Genomic DNA, 9,694 nt, shown 5'->3' on the forward strand with positions numbered 1-9,694 from the left:
CTTGGTATTGGGTTAGCTGTTTCAGGATAAGGGGCCGGCCATTTAGGACCGCGATGAGGAGAAATTTCTTCACTTAAAGGGTTGTGAATCTTTAGAATTATCTACCCCAGAGGACTGCTGCTGCTCAGTGGTTGAGTATATTGAAGACAGTGATCGATCGATATTTGGACACTAATGAAACCAAGTGATATGGGGCGTGTGGTAAGGTAGAGTTGAGGTAGAAGATCAGCCAGGATCTTATTGAATGGAGGAACAGGCTCGGAGGGCCGAATGGCTTACTCCTGCTCCTAGTTCTTATCTTCTTGTGTTCATAAGAATTAGGAACAGGAGTAGGCCATCTAGACCCTCGAGCCTGCTCCGCCACTCAACAAGATCATGGCTGATCTGGCCGTGGACTCAGCTCCACTTACCCGCCCGCTCCCCGTAACCCTTAATTCCCCTATTGGTTAAAAATCTATCTATCTGTGATTTGAATACATTCAATGAGCTAGCCTCAACTGTTTCCTTGGGCAGAGAATTCCACAGATTCACAACCCTCTGGGAGAAGAAATTCCTTCTCAACTCGGTTTTAAATTGGCTCCCCCGTATTTTGAGGCTGTGCCCCCAAGTTCTAGTCTCTCCTACCAGTGGAAACAACCTCTCTGCCTCTATCTTGTCTATCCCTTTCATTATTTTAAATGTTTCTATAAGATCAACCTTCATCCTTCTGAATTCCAATGAGTAAAGACCCAGTCTGCTCAATCTATCACCATAAGGTAACACCCTCATCTCTGGAATAAGCCTAGTGAATCGTCTCTGTACCCCTTCCAAAGCCAGTATATCCTTCCTTAAGTAAGGTGACCAAAACTGCACGCAGTACTCCAGGTGCGACGTCACTAATACCATATACAGTTGCAGCAGGACCTCCCTGCTTTTGTACTCCATCCCTCTCGCAACGAAGGCCAACATTCCATTTGCCTTCCTGATTACCTGCTGCACCTGCAAACTAACCTTTTGTGAGCCCGGATAGCTCAGTCGGTAGAGCATCAGACTTTTAATCTGAGGGTCTAGGGTTCAAGTCCCTTATCGGGCGATGCTTTTCCAAAAAGAGTTTCATGCACAAGGACCCCCAGGTCCCTCTGCACCGCAGCATGTTGTAATTTCTCCCCATTCAAATAATTTTCCCTTTTACTGTTTTTTTTCTCCAAGGCGGATGACCTCACATTTTCCGACATTGTATTTCATCTGCAAAACCTTAGCCCATTCGCTTAACCTATCTAAATCTCTTTGCAGCCTCTCTGTGTCCTCTACACAACCCGCTTTCCCACTAATCTTTGTGTCATCTGCAAATTTTGTTACACTACACTCTGTCCCCTCTTCCAGGTCATCTATGTATATTGTAAACAGTTGTGGTCCCAGCACCGATCCATGTGGCACACCACTAACCACCGATTTCCAACCCGAAAAGGACGCATTTATCCCGACTCTCTGCTTTCTGTTAGCCAGCCAATTCTCGATCCATGCTAATACATTTCCTCTGACTCGACGTACCTTTATCTTCTGCAGTAACCTTTTGTGTGGCACCTTATCGAATGCCTTTTGGAAATCCAAATACACCACATCCATCGGTACACCTCTATCCACCATGCTCGTTATATCCTCAAAGAATTCCAGTAAATAAGTTAAACATGATTTCCCCTACGTGAATCCATGTTGTGTCTGCTTGATTGCACTATGTGGTCATTAGTTGCTGAAGTTCTGCAGGGGGAAACCAGCCCTCTGCTCAGTCATCCAACACCCATTTATTCGCGTGTGGAGGTGAGAGCAGTCACAGCGGACTGGAAAGTAGCAGATGCAACACCGCTACTGAAGAAAGGAGGGAGAGAGAAAACAGGGAACTACAGGCCAGTTAGCCTGATATCAGTTGTTGGGAAAATGTTGCAATCCATTGGTCAGGAAGTGGTATCAGGGCACTTCGAAAATAATAACATAATTATGCAGAGTCAACATGGCTTTATGAAAGGGAGATCATGTTTGACAAAGTTTTAGTGTTTTTTGAGGATGTCACTAGCAGGGTAGATTAAGGGGAACCAGTGGATGTAGTATATTTGGATTTCTGAAAGTTCTGATAAAGTTCCACATAAAAGGTTATTACACAAGATAAGGGCTCATGGGGTTGGGGGTAATAGAAACATAGAAACATAGAAAATAAGTGCAGGAGTAGGCCATTCGGCCCTTCGAGCCTGCACCGCCAATCAATGAGTTCATGGCTGAACATGCAACCTCAGTACCCCATTCCTGCTTTCTCGCCATACCCCTTGATCCCCCTAGTAGTAAGGACTATATCTAACTCCTTTTTGAATATATTTAGTGAATTGAATGTATTAGCGTGGATAGAGGATGCGTTAATGGACAGACAACAGAGAGTAGGGATAGACGGGTCTTTATGGGTTGGCAGGCTGTAACTAATGGGGTGTCGCAAGGATCAGTGCTGGGACCTCAGCTATTTATAGTCTATATCAATGACTTCGATGAAGAGACCGAACGTAATGTCTCCAAGTTTGCTGATGATACAACGCTGGGTGGGACAGTAAGCTGTGAGGAGAACACACAGCGTCTGCAAAGGGATATAGATAGACTGAGTGAGTGGGCAGTGAGGTGGCAGGTGGCATAAAATGTAGCGAAATGTGAGATTATTTACTTTGGTCGGAAGAATAGAAAAACAGAATATTTTTTAAATGGTGAGAAACTTTTAAATGTTGGTGTTCAGAAAGATTTGGATGTCCTCGTGCATGAAACACAGAAAGGTAGCATGCAGGTACAGCAAGCAATAAGGAAGGCAATTGGCATGTTGGCCTTTATTGCAAGGGGGTTGGAGTATAAGAGTAAGGAAGTCTTGCTACAATCGTACAGGGCTTTGGTGAGACCACACCTGGAGTACTGTGCACAGTTTGGGTCTCCTTATCTAAGGAAGGATATACTTGCCTTGGAGGCAGTGCAATGGAGGTTCATTAGATTAATTCCTGGGATGAGATGGCTGTCTTATGATGAGAGGTTGTGCAGATTAGGCCTATACTCTCCGGAGTTTAGAAGAATGAGAGGCGATCTCATTGAAACTGAAGGGGATGGACAGGGTAGATGCTGAGAGGTTGTTTCCCCTGGCTGGAGTGTCTAGAACCAGGGGGCACAATCTCAGGATAAGGGCCCAGATGAGGAGAAATTTCTTCACTCAGAGGGTTGTGAATCTTTGGAATTCTCTGCCCCAGAGGGTTGTGGATGCTGAGTCTCTGAATATATTCAAGGCTGAGATAGATAGATTTTTGTAGTCATGGGGAATCAAGGGATATGGAGATCAGGCAGGTAAGTGGAGTTGAGGTCGATGATCCGCCATGATCGTATTGAATGACAGAGCAGGCTCGAGGGGCCTTAGGGCCTACTCCTGCTCCCAATTCTTATGTTCTTATGTTCTAAACAGCAAGTGGCTGAGGATCTACACTCACAGAAACCGGTATTCAGGCACAATCAGATCCTCCGTCATGGGATAGAGATCGAGACATATATTGAGAGAACAGCAATTGGGAACAAGAACCTTGCTTCAGCTCCACACACACACACACACACACACATACACGCACATACACACTCACACACACACACACACACACACACACATATACATACACACACATACATACACACACATAAACATACCCACAAACACACACACACACACACACATATACATACACACACATACATACACACACATAAACATACCCACAAACACACACACCACACACACACTCATACACGCACATACACACTCACACACACACACACACACACACACACATACACACACATATACATACACACACATACATACACACACAAACACACACACCACACACACACTCATACACGCACATACACACTCACACACACACACACACACACACACACATATACATACACACACATACATACACACACAAACATACCCACAAACACACACACCACACACACACTCATACACGCACATACACACTCACACACACACACACACATACACACGCATACATACACACACATAAACATACCCACAAACACACACACCACACACACACTCATACACACACACACATAAACATACCCACAAACACACACACACACACACACATACATACACATACATACACATACCCACAAACACACACACACACACATAAACATACCCACAAACACACACATACACACATACCCACATACACACATAGGACCAGGAGGAGGACATTCAGCCCCTCGAGCCTGTTCCACTATTCAATCATATCATGGTTGATCTGCAACTTAACTTCAGGAAGCCACCTTGGTCACATAACCTTTAACACCCTTGCCTAACAGCATTCTATCTACCTCAGTTTTGACATTGTCAATTGATCCCCAGCCTCAGCTGCTTTTTTGGGTGAGAGAGTTCCAGATTCCCACTGCCCTTTGTGTGAAGACGTGCTTCCTGACATCACTCCTGAACAGCCTGGCCCTAATTTTAAGATGATACCCCTCTGTTCTAGACTTCCCACCACCACCACCAGGCAGTGGCAATAGTTTCTCTCTCGCCACCCTATCCACTCCTTTAATCATCTTAACCACCTCACTGAGATCTCCCCTCAATCTTTGGCATGCAAGGCAATTGAATCATTTTAGCCCCAGTATCATTCTGGTCAGTCTGCACTGCATCGCCTCCAAGACCGATATATCCTTCCTGGGGTGCCGTGCCCGGAACTGAACCCAGTGCTCCAGTTAGGGTTTAACCAGAGCTCGCTGCAGCTGTAACATCATTTGCACCCCTGTGTATCTAGCCCTTTTGAGAAAGAGGCCGACATTACATTAGCCTTTTTAATCATTTTTTTGTACCTGACCACAAGCTTCTCTCAACCTCTCTGTTCGCCCACAGTTCCTAGCTTCTCACAATTTAGAAAGCGCACGGGTCGATCTGTCTTTGGTCTAAAGTGAATGACGTCATACTTTCCCACATAGAACTCCATTTTCCACAGTCTCGCCCACTCATTTAATGTCACTTTGCAACTCTCTGCTCCCCTCTACACTATTTAATGTGCCACCTCAGCAAACAGACATATAGCTCTCTCTTCCTTCATCCAAGTCGTTTATGAGTATAGTAGAAATCTGTGGCCCTGGTACAGACCCCTGGGGAACACCCCTAGTCACAGCCTGCCGATTTGAGTGTATACTCATTATCCCTACTCTCTGTTTCCAATCTTAGAAACAATTCCCTTTCCCACATTACAACAGTGATTACACTCCAAAAATACTTCATTGGCTGTAAAGTGCTTTGGGACATCCGGTTGTCGTGAAAGGCGCTATATAAACGTAAGTCTTCTTTCTTTCAACCAGTTGCCTCCAACACCATGCACCCCCCATTTTAGTAAACTGTCTCTTATAGAAATATAGAAAGAAACACAGAAATCTACAACGCAGAAGGAGGCCATTTCGGCCCATCATGTCTGCTCCGGCCGACAAGAGAGCTGCATGGCCCTCGGTCAGCAGCCCTGATGGTTACATATAAACGTATGAACAATGAACAATGGCGGAAAGGTAAAGAGCACCCAGCCCAACCAGTCCGCCCCACACAACTGCGACACCCCTTACACTGAAACATTCTACACTCCACCCCAACCGGAGCCATGTGATCTCCTGGGAAAGGCAAAAACCAGGTAAAAACCCAGGCCAAATTGGGGGGGGGAAAATCTGGGAAAATTCCTCCCTGACACATCCAGGCGATCGAAACTAGTCCAGGAGATCACCCTGACTGTATTCGATTCCCTGCAGTACTTACCATCGTATCTGCGCCGGCCAACAAGAGGTAATCCAGTCTAATCCCGCTTACTAGCTTTAGCTCTGTAACCCTGCAGCTTACGGCACTTTAAGTGCCCATCCAAGCATCTTTTATATGTGGAACATTGTCAAATGCGTGCTGGAAGACCATATAAATGACATCAATAGACACACCATTATCACTCCTCATAATCTTACAAATGGCTAGCCAGTTACCTCCTAGTCTTCACACCTCCAGTGGGAAAAAAACATCTTCTTGCCAGTCTTCATGACCGCAAGTTTTCATTGGCAGTACCTTCCCAGTGAATAAATGCAGCCACTTCTCGATAGCTTTTATATCCTGTCTGTAACATGGCATCCAAAATTTTGCACAATATTGTAACTATGGGTTCAATAAGTACACCCCACAACATTCTGCTGGCATTTGATGTCTTTCAATAAAGACAAAAATATTTTGTTTACCCTCTATCACAGAAACACAACACAGAAAGAGACCATTCAACCCATGGTGTATGTGTTGGCTCCGTGGTAGAGCTACCCAACTAGTCCCACTCCCCCTGCTCTTTCCCCATAGTCCTGAAAATGGTTTCTCTTCCAGTATTTATCCAATTCCCTTTCGAAAGTTACTATTGAATCTGCTTCCATGCCCTTTCAGGCAGTGCGTTCCTCCTCACAATAAATCACTGTGTAAGAAATGCTTTCCTGATGTCGCCTCTGGCTCTTTACCAGTTACCTTAAATCTCTGTCCTCTGCCACTGGAAACATAAGAACATAAGAACATAAGAATTAGGAACAGGAGTAGGCCATCTAGCCCCTCGAGCCTGCTCCGCCCTCAATAGCAAGAATATCCTTCCTCAAGTTAGGAGACCAAAACTGTACACAATACTCCAGGTGTGGCCTCACCAAGGTCCTGTACAACTGTAGTAAATCTTCCTGATCCTGTACTCAAATCCCCTCGCTATGAAGGCCAACATGCCACTTGTTTTCTTAACCGCCTGCTGTACCTGCATGTCAAACTTCAATGATTGATGTACCATGATACCCAGGTCTCGTTGCACCTCCCCTTTTCCTAATCTGTCACCATTCAGATAATAGTCTGTCTCTCTGTTTTTACCACCAAAGTGGATAACCTCACATTTATCCACATTATACTTCATCTGCCATGCATTTGTCCACTCACCTCACCTATCCAAGTCACTCTGCAGCCTCATAGCATCCTCCCCGCAGCTCCCACTGCCACCCAACTTAGTGTCGTCCGCAAATTTGGAGATACTACATTTAATCCTCTCGTCTAAATCATTAATGTACAATGTAAACAGCTGGGGCCCCAGCACAGAACCTTGCGGTACCCCACTAGTCACTGCCTGCCATTCTGAAAAGTACCCATTTACTCCTATAATCAATGACCCAGCCTTCACAGTTCTCTGGGGCAGAGAATGCCACAGATTTACAACCTTCTGAAAGAAAAAAGTCTCCTCATCTCAGTTTTAAATGGGCGGCCCCTTATTCTGAGACTATGCCCCCGATTTTTAGTTTCCCCTATGAGTAGAAATATCCTCTCTGCATCCACCTTGTCGAGCCCCCTCCTTCTTTATAAGTTTCAATAAGATCATCTCTCATTCTTCTGAACTCCAATGAGTGTAGGCCCAACTACTCAACCTGTCTTCATAAATCGACCCCCTCCTCTCCGGAATCAACCTCATGAACCTTCTCTGAACTGCCTCCAAAGCAAGTATATCCTTCCTTAAATATAGAGACCAAAACTGTACGCAGTACTCAAGGTGTGGCCTCACCAATACCCTGTACAGTTGTAGCAGGACTTCTCTGCTTTTATACTCTATCCCCTTTGCAATCAAGGCCAATATTCCATTTGCCTTCATGATCACTTGCTGTACCTGCATACTAACTTTTTGTTACTATGCGGAATATATTTTTCCCGGACTCTGTTGAACACCGTTTTAAATATTTCCCACTGCTGTTACACATCCTTGTTTGCCAATATTGTTGTCCATTTTATTTTCCCAAGGTCTATTCTCAGCCCCGCAAAATCAACTTTTCTCCAATCTATTGCCGTCATGCAGCACAGAAGGAGGCTATTCGGCCTGTCATTCCAGTGCCGGCTCTTTGGTACAGTTAACCAATTAGTCTCATTTTTTGGTCCTTTCATTACACTTCTGCACTTTCCCCTTCAAGTATTTATGCATTAGCTTCCACCGCCCGTTCAAGCAGTGTGTTCTCGACCACAACAACTCGCTGCTTCTGATTCTCTTTACCTAAAATCTGTATCTTCTGGTTCCATCTGCCATGTGTCTGCACATTTCACCAGTCCGTCTATGTTCTCCTGAAGTCTCTGACTATCCTCTTCACTGCTTACCACATTTCCCAGTTGCGTGTCATCTGCGAACTTTGAAACGATGCCCAAGCCCATATCATCAATATATATAATTATCTACATTCTGTCCTCTTATTAGTAACATGCCTATAAAATCCCCTTTTGACTGTCCTATATGTCTTTCTTTGTTTCTCTATTAGTCTATCCTAGTTTTCCTACTTTCAATGTTTATTGTACATTCTCTGCACAAAATAATTCTTTTTAAGGTATTAAAATTGATTCAGTCTCGCTCTGCATCGATTGAACCCGGATCAGGACTGGGTGCCGCATTAACTTTCATTAATTTTCCAGCACAATGAAAAATCAGGCTGCGAATCTAAGTGTAGATGTAAACTTACCCCATGGAGGGAATGCTGCAAATCGCCAGAATATTCTCACCTTCAAATAGTGAGCTGATTTATTGTTATTTCAGTCTTGCACTATGAGGTGAATATTCTTCTATTTTCTTAGTATTAAAGCACGATCCCAGGTTTCCTGAAAACAGGTCTCTCGGGCCCTCTGGTCAGTTGTCAGATGCCAATATTTAACCAGCAGAGTGGTTGGAGGTTTAGCTGCTTGACTCAGTGTGCACTTAGGATGTGATAATGACGATCAACCCCAGCCACCTCCCCCGGATAGGCTTGCAGTGTGCAGAGAGGTTCTGTGCTTATCAGATTTTGGTGATTGTGGTTAGTGGGTTGTGCAGAGAACGCTCTAAAAATAGCAAGATTTTTTGTTTGAACATTTGTATGATCGCCCAAACTCTAAAGTATTTTTTTTTCATTGTGGCACCTGGGCTTAATCCTGCTCAGGCGCAAGGGGTGAAGTTCTCTTCTCCCTGATGGGGGCTACTAAGGAGAATGGGTCAGACACTGTCCTTCCATCTCGTGATACGGTTCACCTGACAGAGTGCAAGAGCACTCCACTCCCTGATGGGACAATTATTCTCAAGGGGGGCGAATATTTCGGGGTTGTGGGTTCAACTCCAGGCTAAACAGGAGCTAAAGGGCTCCTTTGCCTAGTGGAGCCTGTGTAGCAAAGTTTGTCAGCCACTATCCTATTACCAGGAACTGGGTTGAAAACCAGCCTGGATATGGGGAGTGAAAGGATCCGCTTTCTCATGGGGTTGGGGGAACAATCAGTCACACACCATCCCGTCACAGAGGTGACACGGGCTCTGTTCTGAATTGTCGAAGTCCCATCTTCACACAAAGCATCTCAGTGAGTCAATGAGTGCACCACGCAATATTTGGTCACAGAGAGGCTGCACAAAGGAAAGGAAGTTAGAGAGATACAGAGAGAGATAGAGAGAGGGATATAGCGATAGATATACAGAGAGACAGAGAGATAGAGAGAGACAGATAGAGAGAGACAGAGAGATAGAGAGACAGATAGAGAGAGAGTGAGACAGACAGATAGAGAGATAGAGACAAAGAGACTGATAGGTGGAGAGACAGACAGACAGACAGATGGACAGAAAGATTGACAGATTGA

General features: G+C 44.8%; 1 non-coding gene across 1 annotated transcript; it reads left to right on the forward strand.

Annotated features, from left to right (window-relative positions):
- The first annotated feature begins 999 nt into the window (after positions 1–999).
- Positions 1,000–1,072, forward strand: trnak-uuu (transfer RNA lysine (anticodon UUU)). Its single transcript has one exon. It is a non-coding gene; the product is annotated as a tRNA-Lys (tRNA).
- Positions 1,073–9,694: the final 8,622 nt, after the last annotated feature.

Source organism: Pristiophorus japonicus, chromosome 9, assembly GCF_044704955.1.
Source record: "Pristiophorus japonicus isolate sPriJap1 chromosome 9, sPriJap1.hap1, whole genome shotgun sequence".
Lineage (NCBI taxonomy): Eukaryota > Metazoa > Chordata > Chondrichthyes > Pristiophoridae > Pristiophorus > Pristiophorus japonicus.